Source organism: Paramisgurnus dabryanus, chromosome 2 (genome assembly GCF_030506205.2).
Source record: "Paramisgurnus dabryanus chromosome 2, PD_genome_1.1, whole genome shotgun sequence".
Classification (NCBI taxonomy): domain Eukaryota; kingdom Metazoa; phylum Chordata; class Actinopteri; order Cypriniformes; family Cobitidae; genus Paramisgurnus; species Paramisgurnus dabryanus.
The window spans coordinates 42,275,557-42,300,757 of NC_133338.1; the positions used below are offsets into that span (position 1 = coordinate 42,275,557).

The 25,201-nt window shown below is 38.2% G+C and overlaps 1 protein-coding gene and 1 long non-coding RNA gene across 4 annotated transcripts in view; one reads left to right on the forward strand and one right to left on the reverse strand.

Moving 5' to 3' along the window:
- Positions 1 to 25,201, forward strand: part of nhsl2 (NHS-like 2) — an 83,119-nt gene that overhangs the window by 16,950 nt on the left and 40,968 nt on the right. The window lies entirely within an intron of this gene.
- On the reverse strand, positions 792 to 25,156 carry LOC135778653 (uncharacterized). The gene is made up of 3 exons (XR_010544603.1): positions 25,015 to 25,156; positions 23,133 to 23,197; positions 792 to 1,503 (listed from the first exon to the last, which is right to left on the reverse strand). It is a non-coding gene; the product is annotated as an uncharacterized lncRNA (long non-coding RNA).

Below are 25,201 nucleotides of genomic sequence, written 5' to 3' on the forward strand. Positions count from 1 at the left end.
ATCCAAAAAAAAAATTCCACCAAACGCCACATGGCCGAAATGAGAGAAAGACATGGCCTGTCACTGTCTGAAGGATAACTAGCCTGTTGATAAAACATTTAATTCATTAATAATCTAGTATGTGTTCATTTTCTGTCATAGTTTCTTCAAAATTGAGTTTTATTTGATTGTTTTAAATAAAAATATTTTTATCATGACGCATACGCCCCGCCCCATTGATTCCCACGCCCCCGGCCTGCCCACCTGCACAACCCTACCACCTTAGCTAACAAATTTTCTGCGGGAAACCCTGAGTTTATATAAATTAACTATATATATATATATATATATATATATATATATATATATATATATATATATATATATATATACTATTTTCTCCCATCTGGATACAGGATGATACAATACAGTCTATCGGTTTGGGCTGATATGACCCTCATTCTTTGCAACAGAAGCTCTGCCAGAAATGTACACTTAGGTCAGACTAAAGCTTTCCAACCTGCTCGAATTTTGTGCAGCTGTATATTTTCAAACAGGGAGGAAAACCGTGTCTTTAAATTTTATTTCCTTCATTAGCTGTTTTAATAATTGTGCCAACTCATATGAGGCTTTGACTTGCATGTAAACATTTATTGCACTTTGTAGAAAATATTTACAGTTTGTCGCCATTCAACACAAAATGACATATTTGACATATATGAATTTTGGTTAATATCGCCCAGCCCACAAGTAGAAAGGGCTAAGACGTATGAGACTAGAAATGCATTTAATTAAACACCTCTATATTTTCCCCCAAATCAGACAAATTAACCTGAAAGAAAGTAAAATGTGCCTGATCTGAGTTTTGTTTATTTTATTTAAAGTAGGCTGTGTTGTCTAAAACCATTTCATTACCTTTTTGAGTTATGATATTTGTGCCAAAGCTTTGAAGGCATCTTACAGAGAATACCAAGGTTTTCAACAGTTTAAATGTCTATTTAGGTTGTTGTGATAACCAAGGATGGTTTGGCCCTGTAAATCCCCCTGAGCTATCAGTCGTCAATGCTCTTGAATTCCTAAAGTTATACTGAGGTAATAGGTGCATTGCATTCAACACAATTAGCTCATAGTTGGCAGACACAGCTCGGCACTAACCCCAATGTTTGTTATTGTCAATGTTGTTTATATTTAGAAGTATCTGCTGAGAGGGATCTGCACCCTCAATGCCATGCTTTAAAATCCTGAATGCGTTCCATGGGCATGCTGGGCTAGCCGAATTTCCAGGCCTGGTGACAAGACTCAATAGTACGTGCCCAGTATAAGCCTTAGAACAGATTTGTGGTTTCTGTTACCGTGATTAGTAGATTTAGATAAGAAAAACATCCTCAAAATGGGAAGACAGATTTACTGTCTGAATCATCTGCTTTTGGTTGGAATTCCATCACTCTCAGCCAATCATCTCCATGGAAACAGATGGAGTGACTTATAGAAAGTCAGCAGGAAGAAAGCTTGATGAGAAGTCACCTGGTTTAAGAAACAACAAAACATTTAAAATTTTGCATCAGGGACTCTTTCTTTTTCAATGTATACATTTTTATCCGTATTTGTGCTCCATGGGAATTAAATTCATTACCAACTGCACTGCTAACACAATGCTTTACCAGTTAAACTACAGGACCAACAGTAACACCATGTTTTGAATGACAGATCAATGCATATTGTGCCTCCACAATATTGTCTAATTGTATAACCAAATGCTCATGATGCTCAACACTCAGCATCTAATTACATCATCATGCACGGCAAAGCATTTTAAGCTTTGCCACTCTTCCCCTAGTTCAGTATGATGTCATCCTATCCATTTTGTTCCAAGCTGTTCCTTCTGGCTTTACAAACCTCAGAGCGAGTTAGGAAATACCAAGTATCTGGTTAAACAAGTGTCCATATTTTATGCATGCTCCCCTTCGTGCTCTTCTCTCTATATCTTTTTGCGTTCCACTAAAAGTTCTCCAATATAGGGGGATGGGGGTGAAGGTATGGGACGAGAGACCAAAAATGGTGCTGACGGCCTGGCCTCACTTTCCAGGCAGGAAATGAGTGCCGTGTGGATTGTGCAAGTGCGAGTGTGTCTTTTTGCACGCGTGTTTGAGAGACGCCAAGGAGCGAGAGGTGCATGGGCGTCCCCCGACCACTCGTAATACTCAGCAGATGTTTTCCACTTCCCATGTTCTTATTAATTCATAGTAACCTTTTCCAATACAACTCTCTGTCCATCTGTCCTTACCCCCTCTTGCCAACAGACAACAACACATTGCTCCATTCTCACAAAATTGATAGTTATCTCAGTTAGGCGTCCATTCCAGAGCAATAGCGTTCTGTCCATATTTCTCCCACACCTCCTTTTTTCCCTCCCTGGCTGCAGACTAGTGCAAGACATTGTTCGATTTCATTTTCTCAAACATAAGCCTTCTTCATTGGATTGTTACCTAAATTTACACAGTGGTAAATGAACCCTGCAGAGCATCTGAAGTCGTCACTCTCCGTCTGGTCTGCAATAAATTATGGGTATTTTGTTTTCATATAAAGGCAATCAGATTTTTTCACTTTGTTTACATTCTCCAAAAGGCTTGAGGGGCACTGAGTTGGTTTTTCCATTAATCCCTTTATTTAAGTGCTGATCTGAGATCAGTTTTGTGTTTGTGTTGAGTTATTTGCAGGGTTAGGAGAGAAGCGCTGACCACCCAGACCAGTGCTAGGACACTATGGAAAGGTTTTTAACACACACTGGAGATTTAGACTGACTGCAGATAGCTCTAGAGCTGGGTTGGTGCCAATATCAACGTGTCACAGTTCATTTTTTACATTTTTTTGTAATTGTTTTTTTTGTCTTACTACTTCGCCAATGTTTAAGTTTGAATCTTTGTGCTGGTTATGTGTTCTGGCGTACTTGGATGCTACAGGCATACATTAGGACCTTTTCGCCGACCACACACACTTCCCAAAGGTACAGTGAAGCCACAACTCCATTCTTTTGTGGTGGTTAACCCATCTAGAGTATTGCACCATTTACAATATATTTTACTTTGCTGCAAGGGGACGGAGATGGACCATTGCCAGCAAACTTCTTAAATGATGTGTGGTCAGTTGCTCTGCTGGATTCAACCAAAAGTTTGCAACGCATCACTAGGCGGCCATGTTTGCAATGCCTCCGTGCAGTTATTTAAGTCATGCAAGACTGTAGTGCTATCTACTTGAATGGGGAAACACTGATATCACGTGCTAAAATCAAAATATTTCTGACCTACCATACACCTGACATCAGCTGTACAATAACTTTGGTTTTTATAAGCTCAAATCGCTCTAAAAATACCTTTCTCAGGGTCGTTTTGAGGCTACTGCGCATATGCACAGGTTGGCCACTGTTAAGCGACTCTTTGCATAGCCCCTTCCCCAGATAACCGTCAATCTTTATTTATTTTATGATTGGTTCTTTTAACTGGAAGGTGGGCCAGAGTGATCATATTGAGCGTTGCATTGTCTTCGCAGTGGTTCTCAAACTTTTTCGCCGTGCGGCCCCCCTTGTGTACGGTGCATCCCTTTATGGCCCCCTCAAAGAAAATTTATGACATAAAACATTCCAAAACATATTCCCCCGGTTTCACAGACAAGGCTTAATGCTAGTCCTAGACTAAGACACATGTTGGAGCTGTCTCAACTGAAAATAAAATATGCAAGTGTCATTGATTTGTCTGAATATACACACCAGTAGGCTAATGTCTTTTTCTAAGGGATATTTAGCTAAACTTTGTCTGTGAAACCAGGCCATTAAATTATACAACGTAGTGCTGTTGCTTAGTAGCCTTAGTTTTCTGAGGTTTAATTACACAGAATTTATGACAAATTATTTTATTTTATTGAATGTCATTAAACTGGGGCCCCCATGGCACCATTGCAGGGCCCCTAGGTGGCCCAGTTTGAGAATCACTGCTCTATAGTAAAAGCAGTGTTCAATCTTGTCATATCCAGTATCTTTCCTGTTGTCACTGAAATTTGTAGTTATATTACAAGGTGGCTTATTTGTATGAAAACAAAAACATTAATGATACCAAACGTCACAGGGGCGAAAGCAAATTGTACAAAAAACGTAAAAACTGATTGTAGAAATGTATACACTGTAAAAATTCCTTGTTGCACTTAAAATTTAAGGTTTAATCAATTTGAAATTACAATTAATTTCAGCTTTCTTGACTAGTGAGGAGTTGCTATAATTTATAAAATTGAATTAGCTCAAATTATTTCAACTTTATTGTTATAGTTAATAGCAACTCCTCACTAAGAAAGTTAAAATAAATAGTACATTTAAGTTGATTAAACTTAAAAATGTAAGTGCAACAAGGAATTTTTTCACAGTGTTCAAATTAGCCACCTTGTAAAATATGTACAGATTGCCATGAGATTATGATGGCTGGGTTAGGAACACATCAGATGGTTATAATAGCTTACAGTAGATCAATAGGACAGTGCTAATGTTTCAAAAAATGTAAATCATTTTACTACAGTTTATAAAAGATGTTCATTGAATCTTAAAAAGGACATTTCACAAGATGTTTTTAAGATGTCCCCAGACTACGTAGCTTAAAATATCATAAATCATCATGATAGTCAAATCATAGATAATTTATTATAGCATGTTAAAATTGTACTATAGGTGTGAGCAAAAATGTGCCACAGCTGATCTCTGCACTAAATGAGCCGTGGTTGGATAGCAAATTAAGGGGCGGTATTATCCCCTTCTGACTTCACAAAGGGAGACAAATTTCAATGACCTATTTTTTCACATGTTTGCAGAGAATGGTTTACTAAACTAAGTAACTGGGTTGTTCTTTATCACATTTTTGAAGTTGATAGAAGCACTGGGGACCCAATTATAGCACTTAAACATGGAAAAAGTCTGATTTTCTTTTGTCTCCTTTAAATCACTTTGTGGAGTGAATTGATGTTTGCTTGAAAGATTATTTAGACAAGAATGTAGATGGCACATTTAGAAGAAACAGAACACATTCTTACCATATCTTCTGTTTAATCAGTTTCTTTATTTTTTCATTGTAAACAAAGTGATCGGTATGCATGTGTGTGTTTGTTTATGTGTCATTCTTGTATGTGTCTCAGTTCTATCCTTATTGTGGAATCTCTGACTCTTTACACACCCACCCATATACGCACGCTGACCGAGTGACAGATTTAATGGTGGTGACAGAGGGTTATGTGAGTGGGTGTATGGGAAAGTCAAGTCGTTGTCAGTATGCCCTCTGGCCAGTTCAGGCCGACACACACACACACACACAGTACAGTCTTTACAGCATCACTCAGTGTGCTCAGTATGCACTGTGCAGTTTGACTATGCAGTTTGTTGCAAATGCAAAATTAATTTGTTTCTTAAACATTATGCTCATTTAAAGGTGATGCGAGTCATTTTCATAAAAAGATACGTCTATACCAGGTTGATTCAGTAATGAATTGTGTGTGCTCTCCTGTTCACTCTCAGTTATTGGAGTTGATGTTTGACTCAGTCTCGCTCAGGACAGACTCAAGATAAACAAATACATAGTAATTGAACTCACATGTCTCAGTGCTCCAGATAAGGCTCAAATGTCAGTTTCCCATCAACAAGTGAACATTTATGGCTCAAGTTATAATCTCCAAAAATCAATACGTCTATGTGTAATGTAAGGTTAGTGAAAGATCAAGATAATAAATAAATCTGAAGTAGAACACTTATTTTGACAGGCTGAATAATGATACTTCATAATGGGTTAAATGAATATGATGGGTTTGGTCCACGGGTTGTGGTGGGCTGTTGAAGGGATTTGAGAGAGGGAGTTGAAAGAGGGTGAAGGACGTATATAGGAGGACTGAGAGTTGCTGACAGACTTAATCGAGTTTATAGGCATTTGAGAGTGGAGATAGTGGCATCTTTATGTGCTGAAGAACAGATCAGCCCAGTGCTTAACTGAAAGACAGGCCAGCTGGGAGACTATGCATAGATCAGTCAAAGAGTCACCCCACCTCTGTGTGTAAGTCTGAAGGAGGCTGCACAAAATGTGCTTAACTCCTCCTCCTCTCTCTCTCTCTCTCTCTCTCTCTCTCTCTCTCTCTCTCTCTCTCTCTCTCTCTCTCTCTCTCTCTCTCTCTCTCTCTCTCTCTCTCTCTCTCTCTCTCTCTCTCTCTCTCTCTCTCTCTCTCTCTCTCTCTCTCTCTCTCTCTCTCTCTCTCTCTCCAACCTTGTGTGTCCTTTATAAGTCTATGTATGTGTGTGTGCAGGCCTCAGTCTCTGTATGTGTTTAGTACATTTGGACTGTAACAATCTCACAATCTTGTTTTAGACGCATCTTTTATTCTTGTGATCAGGTTAGTGCATTTGCTTATAGAATTGAGACATGCATTTTTTGTTTTGTGTGTGTGTGTATTTATCACTTTTTTGTGCATCTGATTCTGCAGTATTTGGATTCAAGCTGGGTTGCAGCTTTGGCTTTCTAAGATGACGTGCTGAACCCAACTACATACACGCGCATGCATGCACGCACACACATATATTCAATGAATGCAATGAAAACAAATGTTGTAGTTTTGTATGTTTATTGTGTTTGATCATTAGTTAATTGGCTGTCATTTGTGTGGCTGGTTTAGATTTGTTAGAGTTAGAGGTGATTGTAGGTTAGGTGTTGAGTGATGAGTTACTGGTTATTTGTCTTTGATTTGTTGTTTCCTCACTGTCAGAACAAAAGGTTTAAAACTGGACCTTTTCTGTTACTGGGGTGGTACCCTATAAGGTTCAGTTTTGTACCTTGTATGGGTATACAACACATTGAAATGTTGTACTTTTTGGGGTACAAAATTATACCTTAAGGACCTATTTTGTACCTTTAAAGGTACAGTTAAATGTTTTGTACCACTAACATTTATTTGGTACAAAATTGGTCCTTAAAAGGTACACAATAGGTCCTTAAAGTATAATAATGTACCCCAAAAGGTACAACATTTAATGTGTTGTATTGCCATAAAAGGTACAAAACTGAACCTTTGAGGGTACCATCCCAGTGACAGAAAAGGTACAATTTTAAACCTTTTTTTCTGACAGTGTTCAGTATTGCCTATTATCTGTCGGTCTGTGAAGGGGGCGGGGTTAACAGATACACTCTGAAGCAGTGGTCTCTAACAAAGTGCCCGCCGCGGGTACCAGGTTGCCCGCACAGAGTCTGTGAAATGCCCGCCAAAGCACATCCTACTAATAGACTTAATTTAAATATTTTTTTATTATATTATTTTTTTATATTAGCTTGGCAAGCTTTTATGTATATTAAAATTTTTAAACAATGATAAAACATATAAAAATGTAAAATAAAATAAAATCTACAAGTAAAGCAATAAAGTTCTGAGTAGACTATATATATAAAAGTAGCCCTCCAGATAGTTTTTTCCATTGTGGTATCCCTTACTAATGTTCAACACTTTAAAAATGGGGTTCACCCAAAAATGAAAATTCTCTCATCATTTACACACTCTCATGTTGTTACAACCTGTATACATTTCTTTAAATGACCTCAATCAGAAATTTTTAAATGTTCCACTGTGTTGTTTTGTTTTATTTATTTCAAGTTGCATTCTTGAGTCTTATTTGTGACCTCCTCATTGCTGTAGTAAATGGATGTTTGTCAGGCTTCTGGAAAAATACTTGCAGTGTTGTCTATCTAAAGGTCAGTATTTAGATGTTAGTGATGGTTTTTCTGGCTGTATGAAATCCTCGGGTTTGTGATCGTGACAGAGACTGAATCATGGGATGTGAATGACAGCATTCATTAATGGATGAATCTTGTCTTTAGTAAATGCTCAGTAAAATTGTTGTATCTATCTTCATCTGAATAGTAACTCCTTGTTTTTGGGCTTTCTATGAAAGAACGCTCAAAACCATGCTGTGGCTTAAGCCAATTATTGTGCATATAGTTAGCTTTTTGTGTTAAAACGTAAAAAAAATTGTTAAAAAATGTAAAATAGCTAGCTGTGTCTCTTTCAGATAAATAACATATTAATAAATAATGCATTAATAACTGCATTACAAGCATCTGTTTCATAAAAAGAGCTTTGTACTCTTTGCACTCCAGCACACATAACACCATATGCTTTTAAAGGATGTTAAATTATAGACTCACTAACTGAGGAAGTTTTTAGGAATTGAAAGTTAAACTAAAAGGATCCAGTTATTTAACTCCAGTAAATATTTCTCCACTTATAACAATTCCTGCAGTTCCATTTACAACCACTAGAGGGAAGAAGAGGGCTATTTGTCACTGGGTTGAACTCTGGGTGATCTTTCTCTTTCTGCCTATGTCTAATGTTTTTTCATTTTGTTATGGTTTTATTTTAAACCTTGGCATAATTAAGCCTATGGCGTAACTGATGGATTCTTCATCCTCCTACACTTGTAAAAGCTCCCACGACTACGTCTCTTAGACAAGTTTACAAAGAGCACAGAGAAATTGGAGGGACAGCAGACTGCACTTGCTGGCCCCCGGCTTTGGAGAGAAGCCCTTCTTTTACTGAAAGAGCTTATGATGTCTACATTGCTCTTTACAGTAGTAAGAAAAATAGAAAGAGAGAAAGTATTTGCCTCAGCAGGATACGCAGGTTGAATACAGTGGGATTGAGTTTTTCCTTCCTTTTAAGGGATTAAATGCCTGTGAGAGCGTCGTTGCGGGATAATGTGTTAAAATTGGTATGGGAATTGTTGCTTAGCACTATTTTATAGTCTGACATGAGGGTTGCAAGGCTGATTCAAGATAACACACAGAAGTATTATGTTTGTGTACAGATTAAAAGGCTTGTGTCTTCAAGCATGCATACAGTATGGTGCTAGTACCAATAACATTACAAGGAAGACGAGATTAGGCTCACCTCATTATTTTTCTACTTATTTTTTAATTGTCAAAAGCTTTAAAGTTAAGACAAAGATCTACAGCAAGCGCTGTCCAAGGTGCAGCTCTTTAAACAACCAGATGTGAGTGACTCAAAAGGTTACAAATGGTGGAACAATTTTTGATTCCCCAAAGAACGATACAGTCAAAGGTTCTTACTAAAGAAAAAGTAAAGGTTAAAGGTCCGTATGGAACAATGGAGCCAAAAATGGTTCTTCTAGGTATTGTGTACCACCTTTATTTTTAAGACTTTGTGGGGTCTCCACCACATAATGTTTAAAATCAGGATTCGCTTAAGAGAAGTTGTCATCTGATTTTAAAGGCAGTGCGAGAGGGGAAATAAAGCAGTGGCTATATGAGAATGAAACGTTTTAGCTTTAACTCCAAAGCGGATCTAATCCTCTCAAATGACAGACATTCTTTCACTGGGTTTATTCATCTCTTTATCTTCTCCTCTCATGTTTCTCTGTTTCTTCCTGCCTGTTGAGATGCTGAGAGGCTGATTGAAGGGCCAGGTGCCGTTGCAGGAAAGTGTAAAGCCGTCTAGTTCTACTGACTGTGCCCGGTTCCATTGACTTACCCTGGATCTCTTCAATTTGACCAACTGCTCCTGTGTTCAACATATAATCTACACAAATGTCCCACTTAAATGAAATTCACCATATGCTTTCTGTGGCTGAGAATAGTGTGCATTAAAGGGTCAATTTTATGCAAAATTACAAGGTGTTTGCACATAAATGTGTGTTGGCAGTGGGTGAACACAACCACGCTACAATAAAAAAACACCCACTCCTTGTTTTTTAATCACTATTAAACGAGAGCAGTCTCATTGGACATGCTGTTTTGATTATCTTGTTAATGTGATCTCACACTTACAAAGCCCCACCCATAGCCACTGGCTGATTGGTTAACTTTACCCAAAAGCTTTTATAAATGTGTTTGTTAGCATGTTGTAGCTAAAAATACTATTGTCCCAGACTGTATTCACTGGAATCAGGTCTATTTTTAACCAAAAGCAGTAGCTCATTTGCATTGAAAGGGACACTCCACTTTTTTGAAAATATAGTAATTTTCCAGCTCCCTTAGAGTTAAACATTTGATTTATACGCTTACGGATAAGGGACAAAAAAGGCAACGTCCGTTCGGACCGAGATCTATGATTGGTTGAACATTTTTTGGTCCTACGCCTTTCACAGATGACATAAATTTCTACAAATACATTTAAACAACTTAACATAGCGATTGCTATCAGGATGTGAGGAGACTTTTAACCAGCATAACTAAAAATGTTTCAGGATCAAATGTGTTACCCTACCTTTAAGCTAGAAAAAGGACAGCATCTTAATGTGAATTTTTGGACCAGAGCACTATATCAGCCGATTCCCCAATGAACCATAATTCACTAACTCTGAGATCATTTTTGTCCTGCTGCATTTGTAAATGGACCTTTGTGCCAGAGATCTGTTTGTGGTTTTGTGAATCTTTTCCAGTGCTCCATAGGCATGTTTATGCGACTGAGGTTTGCATGAGTGTGTGAATTTGAGGTCTAGGTTTTGGCTTCGATGCTTGGGTATCATCATTTAACACAAACAGATTTTTCTGACTGCTTTCGGTACCTCATGAGCATCATATCTCAGCGTGCCTATAAAACCCACTTCTCATCCATCATCTCTCCATCTTCGCTGCACTCATCTGTTTCTGCTTAAAGTGCATGTTTATTTTGTTCTGTTTGAATGTCTATGGTTTTGCCTTTTGCATGACACCCCCAGTTTAAACAATATTATTTAAAGCCTTAAAGCTACAGAACTGCAGCCTCCTTCGTGTTAGGAATGCGAATGACTCTAGATGTATGAAGGCAGGGATCAATTATTAATTTCGCTGCAACAGTAACACTAGAGTTTTCTTCTCTATAACTAGTTTCGGTCTAGTCCTCCATATTGTTTTTATTCATCTCTTCAATAACCTCAGCGTGACTAGGAGCTTTAGGAGGCCTCAACCCCCTTCCCACTAATCTCCCCACAATATTGAAATGGCTCCAGTAGATGTAGTGAAAGAAACGGAATTGAAACAGGCTGGAGGCAGAGATCCCAGGGAAAAGTAGGCGTGTCCTTCCTTCAAATCCTGTTCCACAGGGTTTCACAAAGTCCATCATGAGTTTAAAGACAGGGAAAAGAAGGGGGTCTCTCGCCATTCCCTCTTTTCTCCACCCCTTTTCTCCCCCACTACTCTTTTTCTCCTTTAAAGCCCCCTAAATGTTCTCATGTTCTCTTGCACCTTCACTTTCTGTTCCAGCAAAACAGCACAAAGTAGACCAGATTCATTTTCTTTTTCTATTTTCCTTTGTCCTTCAGGAATAGGTCAGGTGGTCCTGATCTGTAATCCAGGTGAGTGTTGAACAGGTAAACTTAGCTTGAATCAGATTTTTAGTCAATGCCACTAAAGTCTCAGTGACCAGAATATGATAATAAATATAGTTTAAATTAATGCTTAAGTTCTGTCCATTTCCATTTAGTTTTTTGTCAGATGCAACTTGGAAAGTTTGTTTGGTGTGTGCTGCTGGCGATTATTTTTATAGGTCGATAAATCTCTATAGCAAAGTTTTAATTGCTGTTTTTGAGGTTTGGGTGTTTGTTGTTGTTTTTTGTAAGAGAATTCACTGCAAACATAAATTGACTAATCAGTTTTTGTCTTATTTTTAGCCTTAATGGTGCAATGTGTAACTTTTAGAAGGATCTCTTGACAGAAATGCAATATAATATACATAACTATGTTATCAGTGGTGTATAAAAGACCTTACATAATGAACTGTATTGTTTTTATTACCTTAGAATGAGCCATTTTTATTTACATATACCGCGGGTCTCCTTACATGGAAGAAGTCATGTTTCTACAGTAGCCATAAACAGACAAACTGTTCTTCACAGTGCTTTTCGTCTCTACTTTGTCTCAGACGACATGTTTGTCCTGTGGCAGCTACTGTAGCTTCTCTTTGCGTTTTGAAATTGAGGTTGGTTGCAAGTCACAACCTCCCCACTAGATGCCACTAAACCCACCACATTACACCTTTAAAACAAGTTAAATTTGTATCACTGTTTTTTTTTACCTCTATGTCGCCATCTCTGTTTGAAACATAAAATTGCAGGGCAGATCTTTTGGTACTTGCTCAATGGTGGATTTTTGTTTATTTTCATTAAAAAAAGTTACGGATTGCAGCTTTAATCAAAAAATGTTTGGTGAAATGGTCATGGGTATGAATCCAGGGAGCACACATGCTATTAAAAAATGCATATCTTGCAATGCACTGTAAGTTGTTTTGGATAAACAGCCGTGACACAAATATTCATTTTCACAAACTCTGCTGCTTCATTGTTTTTAGATCTTTTTGTCAGATTTTACTATGGTATACTGAAGTATAATTACAAGCATTTATTTTATAAGTGTCAAATGCTTTTATTGATAAATACTAATAACTACTAATTATTAATAAACTGACAATAAGTTTATGCAAATGAGTCAATAATTTGCAATGTTGACCCTTCTTGTTCAGGACCTCTGCAATTTGCCCTGGCATGCTGTCAATCCTGAACGATGGCAGCATCCATGCTTGGTGTTTGTCAGAATTTGTGGGATTTTGTTTGTCCACCCGCGTCTTGACCACAAGTTCTCAATAAGATTAAGTTCTGGGGGGTTTCCTAACCATGGACCCAAAATTTCAATGTTTTGTTCCCCTATCCACTAAGTTATCATTTTTGCCTTTGTGCTCCATCATGCTGGAAAAGGCATTCATCACCAAACTCTTCTTGGATGGTTAGGAGAAGTTGCTCTCGGGGGATGTTTTTGCACCTGAAACAGCAGACTTTGTTAAAATTAATATTTGTGTCATTTTCAAAACATTTGGCCACATGGCTTTACATTACATGCACGAAAGTTAAATGTAAGACTTTTTTTAAGAATACAGTATAGAAATAATGATTAGGTGGATTTTTAACTGAATACTAATACTGAAAATATTTTTTTTTTGCATTGTAAAGGCAAGAAGCAAGCATACTGTTGATTTACAGTTATTTTCACGAGTGCTGGCTAACAGCACGTAGGCCTGTGGAGAACTTTGCACATGAAGCAGCAGATGATTGACAGTCAGCGTATTGTGAGAGCCAGAAGGAAGAGAGATGTCATGAGGGATGCTGATATAATGAAACCTGCTTGTGCTATCAGATTTTCCCCTCGCTCTTCTCCTCTCTCTCTGTTTCCCAGTGTAGATTATGAAATCATGATTTTAAGGCAACTCTGAGTCTGCAGGCTTGGCAGTTTCTTCAGGTTTGCTGAGACAAAAGATGCTTTTACACAGCTTTTAAGATGATTGAATAACCAGAACGTGTTATGTCAAAAGAAGGCTATGAAGAAAATCCAAACTGGCCGAGACTTTTTAAACCAAATCACAAAGCAGAGAGAGATAGTTGGCAGTTTTAGTTGTGATGGACTGTTTTCGGTTAACCTTAGCAGTTTTGTGTCAGTATGGGGCAAACATTATAATTCCCCAGCTTCATGTCTTGTAACATCAACTCAATTCTTTCATTTTGATTAGCACAGTTCTTACTGGAAGTGTGACACAGAAACAGAGCACACATAGGCTTATGTCCCAAAAGCATTTTCATCTGCTGGGTTTCAAACATTGTTAGTGTTGATGTCAATCAAACATTTATATGAAGATTAACAATATTGCTGTTGTCATGTATAATCTTAATAACATTTGCTTGATGGGTCTGCTGCACAGGGTAATATTGTAACTGGAATCAGTGCTTTCAGGCAGTTATCATGGGGTTTACTTTCAATTTTAGCAAGCATTTTTAAGGTTTAGTACCCCCTATGTATTATTATGGAAAGGCTTATTTTGTTGCAATGCATTTACTGTAGTTATAGTTAGAATATTTTTGTGTTAAATAGCTTCTCCAATCCCATCTTAACACGCAGAGACAATATTAAGTTAAATTCCTAAAAAGTGTAGCTTTCCAAATATTGTTAGGTAATGTAACCAAACTTCTGAACCAACTTAGGGTGCACTCACATTATCCAAACCAAACCCCCCCAAAGCCTGGTTTGTTTGACTAGTGTGAAAGCATCGTACTGTGCCCGGCCCGGCTCGTGTGTCTTTGTTTTTTAGGGGGGAAGATGCAGTGTTTGTCTTCTCTCTTTCTAAACAGTATGTCTTTTGTTCAAAGAGACATCTTTCTTTTAATCTCAATATATATATATCCAAGACAGGTACATAAGACTTATCACCAGTTTATGTATTGGTATATGTAAATGTGTGAGTGTGTGAGATGAGGGGACAGGTCCAGGGTTCCTCTTACATAACCAAACTACTGGGAAACCATCTGAGAAGTTGAGATCACCCCAATGAATGTGCCAGGGGCTTTTGGTAGCATACATTTTAATCATGTCTAACATCTGGATAGTTAAGAGATTGATTCTCAAGGAAGTAGTTGGGTATGGAAAGCTGTTTTCATAAAGACATCTATGGAGAATACCAGAGAATAGTCCAGCGGGTCCTTGTTAATTCCCATTTTTAAATATTATATATGATTAGTATTCTGTGCTACCTATCCTCTGCAATGTTAGAAAAAATTGTCAAAATATGAACCCCAGCTGTAAGTGCGCTTTAAAAAGCTTCTAATATGTACCATTAGGTACAATATGTGTATACATTTGGTACCAATATGTACCTTTGAGGTATTAATATACACTCTTTGGTGCCAGTATGTACCTCTAAGGTACTAATATGAATACTTTAAGTGCAAAGCTGTACTTTTTAAAAGGGTACAGCCCTTTTTTTAAGAAAAAGCTAAGATTGTGCAACCTAAGTGAGGTCTCCAAAAGCTCCTGAACTAAATCTCTTTTGAGCTTTTGCATGACCTCTGTAAGCGGTAAACTTCCATGCCTTAAACAATATTTATTCAGATAATCAATTTATGAACACAATTCACAGCTAACTGTGGTCTGCTATGTCAGCTGTTTTTGCTTGAAAGACCATTTCCAGAAACAAATCCTCCTGTGCTTCCATCTCTGGCAGCTGGTCAGCCGTCCTCGTTTGCACAGCGACTTTTGATGTAGGATTTGAGCTGCTCCGCCTCGCTTCCTCCATCCTATCATAGCGCGAGCTGAATAACAAACCAAATGTCTCTTTAAACCTCCCCTGGTCCACATGCAGAAAACACGCCTCGTTCTCAATCAGATCAACTGAGCAGTTTAGCAGAAATTACAATCCCCTAATCCGCCGCTGCATGGGAGAGTTTAAAAAGAGACGAACAGACAGAATAATGAAATGAGCAGAATGAAATAAGACTGTGATATAAATAAAAAGATGAAAGAAAGTCTGAAAATAGGATTAAAGCAGAAAATAATGGTTTTATTGGCGTTCACTGAGCAGAGGAGGGGATCGTAGCACTGCAGTTGAAGCATATAGGGAGTGTGTCTGTAATCCAGCGGATGGATGGACAGTTAGGGGTTGTAATCTGCCATGTTCATGCAGCTCTGTGCCGCCTGCAATAGAGTGGGATTATTAATCTGCAGGCAATTATCCCAAATCCCTATCTGTGACCAGATGTCCACTGCTCTAGATTCAGTCTCTTGATGATAAATCATGGATACATACAGACAGCTCTTACTGATGATACAACATCTGATTTCATGCTGTCGAACAGAGACTACAGGATTGGGCACGATAGTGTGGATTGGCACAGCTGCTCTGAACATACTCTGGGTCTGAACTAAAAGGTACCGTAAAACCCATTTTATCCCCTCTGTTCTTGTCTCTGGATCCATTTACAACTGTTCTTCACTTACCGCTTCCAGCAATGTCTGAAACTCAGTTTAGTGTATGTGGAGCAAGTCACCAATTTGGGTTGTATGACAGCATGTCTTGGTTCTGTGGTGTACATAGACCCGGTTAGATTAACTCTTTCCATGCCAATGACGAGTTTTTTACGGCAATCCATATTTCCGTTATTATCAACCAGGTGGCGCTCTTACACAACTTATAAAACCCAGAAGTATTCCCTCAGGACAGTGCTTCCCAATCCTGTTCCTCGAGCACCAGGATTGGGAAAGAGTTTTAGATGCCTTCTTATTTAAAACACCTGATTCTCCTTCCAAAATGGTGAACATGTCTCCCTAACAAGCTGATGAGTTAAATCAGGTGTGGTAAATAAGGAGACATCTAAAACATTTTGGGAGGGGTTGCTCGAGGACCAGGATTGAAAAGCACTGCCTTAAGTCAAATAGTTCAAACTCTGTGCATTTTTTGATGATCTCTCTGAATCTGATCTCTATCAAAAGTATTTCACAAAAATTCAATTACCTCAGCCTTTTGGTCAAATTTTGGATTTTTGAAGAAACCTTGAGAGGTGATAAAAAGAGAACCAATGAAGTTTTTTTGTTTTAAAGCAGAGGGTCTGGTCTTTCATTTGATGTATGCCTATATATTTAAAGAACATATTCTGGAAGGCATTAAACTTTCATGAAAATCATAAAAAATGCTGCTGCTGGCCGGTACCTTAAAAATAAAAAACGCTGGTGGGGAAAGAGTTCACAGAAAAATGAAAATTCTGTCATCATTTGTTTTGTCATCTCATGTTGTTACAAACCTGTATTGATTTATTTGTTCTGCTGAACACAAAGAAATATATTTTAAGCAATGTCTGTAACCAAACCGTTTTTGAGCACCTTTGACTTCCATAGTACTATTTTTCCTACTATGGAAGTCAATGGTGCTTCTGTTTCCTGCTTGATTAAAAGTATCTTCTCCGTGTTCAGCAGTTTGTAACAACATATGGGTGAGTAAATGATGACAGAATTTTCTTTTTTGGAAGAACTATCCCTTTAATAATGAATAGGGTAAGATGTGGAGAGATGCTGTACTGATTTTGGCTTTGACTGCTTAAGTTGCAGAGAACAAATGCTAGAAACACAATGCACAAACCCAAAGGGCCTTTTTTGCAAAATGTAATTTATTGTAAGTAAAGTACATTGATTTCAGACTTTAGAGGAAGAAATTGAAAGCTCCAGGCTTGGGCCATAATAAAACTATTTGGCACTCACTCATTTGTAACTGCAACAGAATACGTGAGTAAAATCAAAGAGAGCCAAAACAAATTAGGCATCCAAAAAGAATTTAAAATAGTGTTTCTGTGACAGGTGCAGTTGATCTCATCTCATCTTATATATTATGCATGACAGAGAGTGGGCCAAGTTGTCAGACGTCGGTTTTGGATGTTGACTTAAGAGAAAAACAGTGTTGAAAAAAGATATTGAGCAGATTTAAGGTTGAATTGCTGATATTACACAGGGATTATTTTAGTTTTTACCCTTGATGTGCATGGTCCGTGAGAAGTATGAGAAAAAAGAGAGACGATAGAGCAGATCTGATCTCATCTTTTTGTCACACTCTTTCACTTTAGCACCAGATGAAAAACAATAGGTTCACTGCAGCTGTGAAGCCAGCTGTCACTTTCAGAGAGAGAGAGAGAAAGAGAGAGAGAGAGAGAGAGAGAGAGAGAGAGAGAGAGAGAGAGAGAGAGAGAGAGAGAGAGAACGACCCCCCTGTAGTCATACAGTGAAATTGTCACAGCCAGCTGTTACTGTATCAGTCAGACTAGGATTGAAACTAAACAGAGTATTGTTGTGTTTCTCTATGTTTAGGGGAGACTGAGGCTAGTTGTCACACTTTTTGCTTTTGTGAATACATCTTAAAGGTGCAATGTAGACTTTTAGAAGGATCTATACTTTATATTGCATTTCTGTCAGATCCATTAGATTCTAAAGGATCTGACAGAAATGCAATATAATATACATAACTTTATTATCAGTGGTACATGCATAACTTTATTATCACCTTACATAATGAAATGTATTGTTTTTATTACCTTAGAATGAGCCGTTTTTTATCTCCATACACCGCGGGTCCCCTTTCATGGAAGTCGGCATTTCGTGCTGTCTTGTTTCTACATTAGCCCTAAACGGACCAACTGTTTTGATACTACACTGTCTCAGTACTACAATGACACGTTTGTCCTGTTGCAGCTACCATAGCTGCACTATGCGATTTGAAAATTATGGGTGAGCTGTTGACTGAGGTGTTTCATCGCTAAATGCACCTAAAAGTCTCACATTGCAGCTTTAAGCCATGTGCAAACTACAAGATTTTTAAAAATCCTGGCCAATTATGAAATCTCTTTGCAGCACACACAGTAAGGAGAATCTTCTCTAAAATCTTAAACATGCTCACACTAAAATATTTCTTTTTTTAAATTTATATTTTTTGGCCATTTTTGCCTTTATTTAAACAGTGATAGAGAAGAGGACAGGAAAGTACAGGGAGAAGAGAGGGTATGGGATCGGCAAATGACCACAAGCCAGGAATCAAACTCGGGCAGGAACAGTTTGAGTCAGAAACGGACATGGCAGGCTTGACATTTTTGCGATCATAAAAAACACCTGCAAGGCCTGAAAGAGATCAAGCCTCAGCCAAGTAAGATAAAGTAACGCAAAAGTAACGTAAGCATTACTTTCCATAAAGAGTAACTAAGTAACACAATTAGTTACTTTTTGGGGGAGTAACTCAATATTGTAATGCATTACTTTTAAAAGTAACTTTCCCCAACACTGGGCATCACACACTACAGGATATTATTAAGATTATAGTGCCAGAGGGAGCGCTTTGCGTCACATCACAAGGAAGCCGATTTAAACATTTAGACATTGTGACACATTTATTATTACTTTTACTGTTCAAATTTGCTAACTATTACGCTAGCAGCCTTCTACACTCACTTAGTGTTTAAAACCGAGCTGATTTCTCCTCAGTTCTTGTTTTCACACTTATTACACTTGTTTTCACAAGCATTTTCTCTGGCTCTGCTGTCCGGACCCTCACAGTAGCTTGTTTTGCAGTCGCTATTTCAAAAGGTCTGTTATTCACCTTTCTCTTTCATTGGCTGTTGTGAAAGTATGATGTTATCATCCTAATTTCCTAAATGTTAAACATGATCGGTACAGCCCCAACACATTACATGATAATCTGAGTCGAACATTGGAACAGATCGAGGTCCAGGACCTGATGTTCTCTCATATTCTCAGGAGGGGTAAATCATGGTAAATTCTGGCTGAACCTTTAGTGTGTGCACCCAGCTTTAAGTCGTATATTTGATAACTATGCTACTCAGAAACTTTTGTTCAGAAATCTATGTTGTCACTTCACAGAGTAAGATATCACAATAGAAAGTGCTATTAAACCAGTGACTTTTCAAGGGCGCGCGATGCAAAGTTCGTCACAACATGTATGTAGCCGTCATTTGTGCGGTTCTAGCTTCCAAAATATGTGTTTGGCGTGTCCAGTGAACCCATGTGCTGCATCACGTGTTTTCTCAAAATAAGTGCCCGATGCAGACGCGTCTAAAGGGTTTATGAAAGGGTCTCTTTTATCATAAATGGTTTTGACGTGTGCAGCAGCAATCACTTATTTTGACCAAACACGAGAGATGCACATGGTTTAAATGACGCAACAAACACATATTTTGAAAACGCGAGCAACACACATGACACTCTGAATACATATTTAGAATTTGCGCCCCTCGGAAGAGCAGTCACAAGCCGGCACTGTATGAAACGGTGTAGTCTTGTTTTTTTTTTTAGCAAAAATTAAACAGTAAAACATTTACTCTATGAACCTATACATGCAATAAAATAATGTTTTTCTTGGTTGGATACAGAAGATTTATCTTCATAAGCAGTAAGCAGTGCAGAAATCAGTGGGATGGTTAAAAGATCAGGGATTATAAGCACTTTCACTTTAAAATAACTTTGTCTGATATTCACTTTTGAGTGATGTCTTTGACCTTCATTAAATGATGCTCATTACTCTGTAGTTCGGAGTCATTTGATTTAGGAATTTCTTTGCTTTTAGATAGTGTAATGAGGTATGAGAAAGTAATCGAGATCTTGTATTAATGATCGTTTTTGTGTTCTGTTTCATCTTCACTTGAGTTCAGATGAAGGCCACTGACTCAAAAATTTAAGTCTGTATCCTATGTGGAACATAATACCTTGAAATTTCATGAAATATCCTGAGAGTAAAATACACACATAGCTTGTATACCTAGGAAAATTATCAAAAATGTTGTGGTCCATGAAACTGTTAATCATTGATTCAATTTTGAACATTTCACTGAGATAAAAGTTGTTAGACATGCATGAGTTTCGACAGATGTTTTCTTTAGTAAATGTGACTAGTACTTTTGTGTATGCAGTATTGCAGTGTGTTTACACAAGTAACCTTGTGGTATAGAGTGTATGTTTGACCTCACATTGCCCCGTGCTGTGTTTTTTTTAATGACTGAGGCAGTGTTTCAATGTTTGCTAGTACACTTCATCTGCCCCTTCCTTCCTCTCCCTCCCGCTTTTAAAGGAAGACTGTTTGATCACCACTGAGGGTCCAGACAACTTTGAGGTATTTGAGGTGAAAGAGCAAAAGCTGTGTGTGTTTGGCCTCAGGGCAAGAATGTCTACAGGTACAGGGTGTGCACGATGAACTTTTGAGAAAGAAACAAGACAGCACAAGTTAAATCCAGATTAGAAGATAAAGCATGTCACACTGCTGGTCACTTCTGTCACTGCTTACCAATGTGTGGTGTTGTGCTGATTCATATTTGTGCTGCTGTGTGCAGGGGCGTAGGAATAAGTTTAACATTGGGGGGGACACATATCGGAAACCTGACAGATCCGTTAATAGCTTGAACAGAAATATGTCTTAAATGAACTACAGTGCAAAACATTCACCAACATACTTTATTCAGGCATGAAAATGGGTTAGGGGTGAAAATGGTGAGAAGGATACCCTTCTAGGGGGGTCTGGGGGCATGCTCCCCCGCAAAGAAAATTTTAAAAATTCCAATCTGATGCATTTTGAGATGCATTTTTTGCCATTAATGCCATATTGAAGTCTCCTGAGGTATATATATATATGGTTTTCTGTGAATATACATTGATTTAAGCCATTTGTCAGAATGATAGCTAATCTCCTAATTTATAACTTTTATGCCTACAACATATGGTAGGTTTATTAATAGTTTGTTACTTTTAACACAGTCCTTTAAACAAAACACTTCCCCTTCATATTAATCTACGTGTGACAAACTAAAAAAAACATCTTACATAGATTCTGTAAGCTGTAGTTTCGAGTCAACATCATATACTTTAACAAATAAGATTATTAAAACACACATAAATTACAGACTTAGATTACAATCATGCACGAAAATGTCCAAGCAAAGTTGAAAATGCTTTCGAAGCATAGTAGATTGAGGCGAAACGGCTAAATAACCCACTTTAAAAAAGAAAATATGAAATCGTATTATATCATCCCTTTTAATGTACACTTGAGGGGGTCAGTGATTGAATGACAGCTGATCATTCTCATGTGTTGTCGTGATCAGCATTGCTGCTGGTTCGACTTCGTACAGCGGTGCTGAAACCGACAGGCAGATGACATCAAAGTATTTCGATAGCAGTCTCCTCTGTATGTTTTCTTGAATCGCTCTCACAGGATTTGGATGTCATCTGCCTCTGTGGCGCCACATGAACTTTAACAAAACTGTGTCAGTCACTGGTTAGATCAGCGTATCAGTCAAAAAACAGGACGCGAGTGATTATGTACGGGACAAATCAATTACCCCCAAAATACTGCCCAAGACATACAATGCAAAGACATGTACCTGGCTCGGCTGGCTGTTTGATTTTTTTATCCCACGAAATAAAAGGCTTCCCCAAGCCAAGTGAATCTCCATTTGTCTTTTACGCTGACCTCCAATATGAGCCTTCCTGCATTAAAAGTATGTCCATGCTTAAAGTTTTACAGTCAGAAAACCCGGAGTGGATCCTGAGCGAAGTGATTTCAGAACGCTTACAGTAACCTTAAAGAAAAGAACTTGCTTTGGCTCCACTCCAGGCTTTGAATACAAGTCGTCTTTATGAAAAGTGAATTTAAGAATTTTGCAATTGTCGTTAATCCGTCGCGCGATGGAGAACTTTAATCCATGGTCTAACGTTAGACAGAAAATATAATTATCCTCCTGTACAAAATTATTGACTCATTCCTTTCTTCTTCCCCGTGATAAAGAAATCACTTAAACTGATGCAGTTATCTTAACCTCTGACGACCTGTCACCAGCTTCAGACCCCACTAGCCGTTGAAGGAGCGGAGCGGGCCGGTGACAGGACACTGTGTTGCGCTTTCAAAATAAAAGCATGCGAGTCAAATATTTTTCTCCCCCGCAGTATAATTTTTTTTGGGGGGGGGACAAATGTGACTGTCTCCAATATTGGAGGGGACACGTCCCCTCCATCCCCCCCGGTTCCTACGCCCTTGGCTGTGTGTGTATGTGTGCAGCAGATTACAGATGCGTGTAAGAGTAAGAGGTGTCTCTATGTAGCTCAACTGGCAGGGCATTTGCATTAGTAGTGTAAAAGATCATAGGTTTGATCCAACTTGATCTCACGAATTTCCGCAGCATAGTCACAAAATATTTTACTTATTTTTCCGTGGCATTCAACACGGATTGGTAACTTAACTATTTTCTTACCATTGTCGCTTCGGTTTAGGGTTAGATTTACGTAAAATGACATGCCTACCCAAACCCAACTCTAACCCCAACGCCAGGGTACAATTGTTTAAAGTTTAGAAAATATAAAAGAATACATCAGAAAAAATAGTATAAACCAAGTGACATATTAACGCAAAACACCAAATCTAACCCTAAACCAAAGAGACAATGGTTTGAAAATAGGAAAAAGTTGAGTAACCAATCCGTGAGAATGCCACGGAAAAATGAGCAAAAAACTATCCCACGGAACTTTGTGAGATCATGTTGGTTTAATCCCCAGGCAACACACATAGTGATAAAATGTACGCACTCTAAGGGCCAGATTTACTAAATGGGGCAAACGAGTGCCAGGGGGGCTAAAAAAGCCAATGGGAGTGGTAAAATCTGTAAGTTATTTTTCTAAAAAGGTGCAAATTAAATAACACAGGCGCAACAGCTGATTTCCATAATGACCAACACAATCTACCTGTACTAAGAGCAGCGCAAATTAGCTCAGGGTCGCAAATAAGCAGAGCTGATCCTTACTTACGTCCGATGCGCTTTAGTGCAGCACCACAGACATCTCAGATGAAAATTCGGGGTGTGAAATCCCAGCTAACAAAGCCAAAGTACCATAAAAAGAACAGGAGGACAAAAAAATGAAGGTTTACAAGAAGTTTTGAAACGCTTGGTATTCTGAGACTTCTCACAATAAAAAATTACATGCTTGGCAAACAGTATTTTTGAATAATATGTTCTTCTGGCATTACAAATAAACTATTACATGTGGAAAAAATCCTTTGCCTTGTACTGTCCCTGCCAAACCTCCTCTTATCAGCTACAATTGCAGCCATTTCATGTGCACAATTATTTAAGAAAAGTTATATAATGGCGCAAATTCCAGTAATATCACATGCGCAAACATTAGTAAATCACAATGTGTGAATCATTAATAATCTCCTCCCATAAATAATCACAAATAATCCCCTCCCATAAATTTTGCATCTGAAAGGGAAACACGAAACTAGAAATGCATATATAATAAGGTCAGTCGCAAAAATAACTAGACCACACCTTTTCAGCGCTAATATCCACTGCACCTCAGTCGTTAAAATGATGGTTTGCGCTCAGAAATAAAGCTTGTGCCAAATGCATACATGTAGATAAATATACAATATTCAAAATGTGTTTTCGTCATCCATAGTCTTTTCATAAATATACTGCTTTTTAAAAACATGGAATTATTCCTTTAACTAGACACGCTCTGGATGTATGTTGGCTTACAGCTGTTATGCGTGACGGCAGTAACATCTGTGTTTGCGCATGTGTAAAAATGTGTACTTGTGTGTTGGAAACTCTGTAACTGTAAGTATGTATTGATCTCTGTATAAGCATGTGAATGAGTGTGTGAAGGGGTGGGGCATGTGATGTTTACCAGACAGATGTCTGTGATGAATTGATAATGGAGAACAGTGTTGTGGCTTTGAATGCTAAACCTAGTCTGCAGTAGAGAGGGAGGGACCTGCCCTCTTCACTGCAGTGTGTGTGTGTGTGTCCGCAAGCCAGTCAGCAGCTTGGACGGCAAGTCTCTCTCACAAGCCGCTTGGGCTCATAACAGGATTTTACACTTGTTTATTATCCCCCGCTATTTATTACTTTCTCTCTCTGTTTTTATCTCTTCCTTTTCTGGAAAAACTGAACTGACACTCATCTGTCCTTGGGCAGAATCCTTCCTCCACCAAACACTATCTAAACACACAATGTCTAAACACACACTGGCTCCCATGTAGCAAATCTCTGTGTTTGTGTGTGTGTTTGGCAGCAGCAATCGCTCAATGCCGTCACCGTTCTCACTGTGGGTCTCTCTCTCTCTCTCTCTCTCTCTCTCTCTCTCTCTCTCTCTCTCTCTCTCTCTCTTTCTGTGATTTAAATATGATTATGGATTATTGGCATGCTGTGTGGTTGTAAAATAGTATTACAAATATTGAAATTAAGTGACAGTCCAGAGTAAACTTAGAAAGAAGCTATTAAATTTAAACAAAGAAATTAGATGACGGACTATGTTAAAATGAAGTAATATTAATTTAACAAGTACAGTCGGTAAGAAAGAAAAAAAGACTAAATGTGTTATAATAAGCATACATTTAGAGATTAAGACACACAGCACACAGTAGACCCTCATTGTTTGGTACATTATTGAATGTATGGTGTATTTGTTTGGTTTCCCAGAGGTATATTGTGTGCATTTTGTTGCAAAATACAGCAATATTGCTATGATCGAAGTGGATACAATCATCTTTCCTATAGCAGCCATGTTTTAAGGTTGTCTTCCCTGAGACTGTACCTTGTTTTTTTACACTATATTTTAAGGGCCATTGCATCTCTCTCTCTTTTTCCCTTTTTCTCACCCTATAGCGTCTGTTTTTACTTACCCATCCCTTCACCTCGCCTCCTCTCAGTATTCCTATCCAGCTCTCTCCTCCTGTGATTCTCATTTCACATCTTTCTCTCCTTCCCTTTTCATTCCCTCACTCGCTCCCTGTTTGCCGCATCCTTCCCCATCCCCTCTCACTCCTCTCTCTCTCTCTGTATCTCTCTCAAATTTTATTTTCCCCTCCA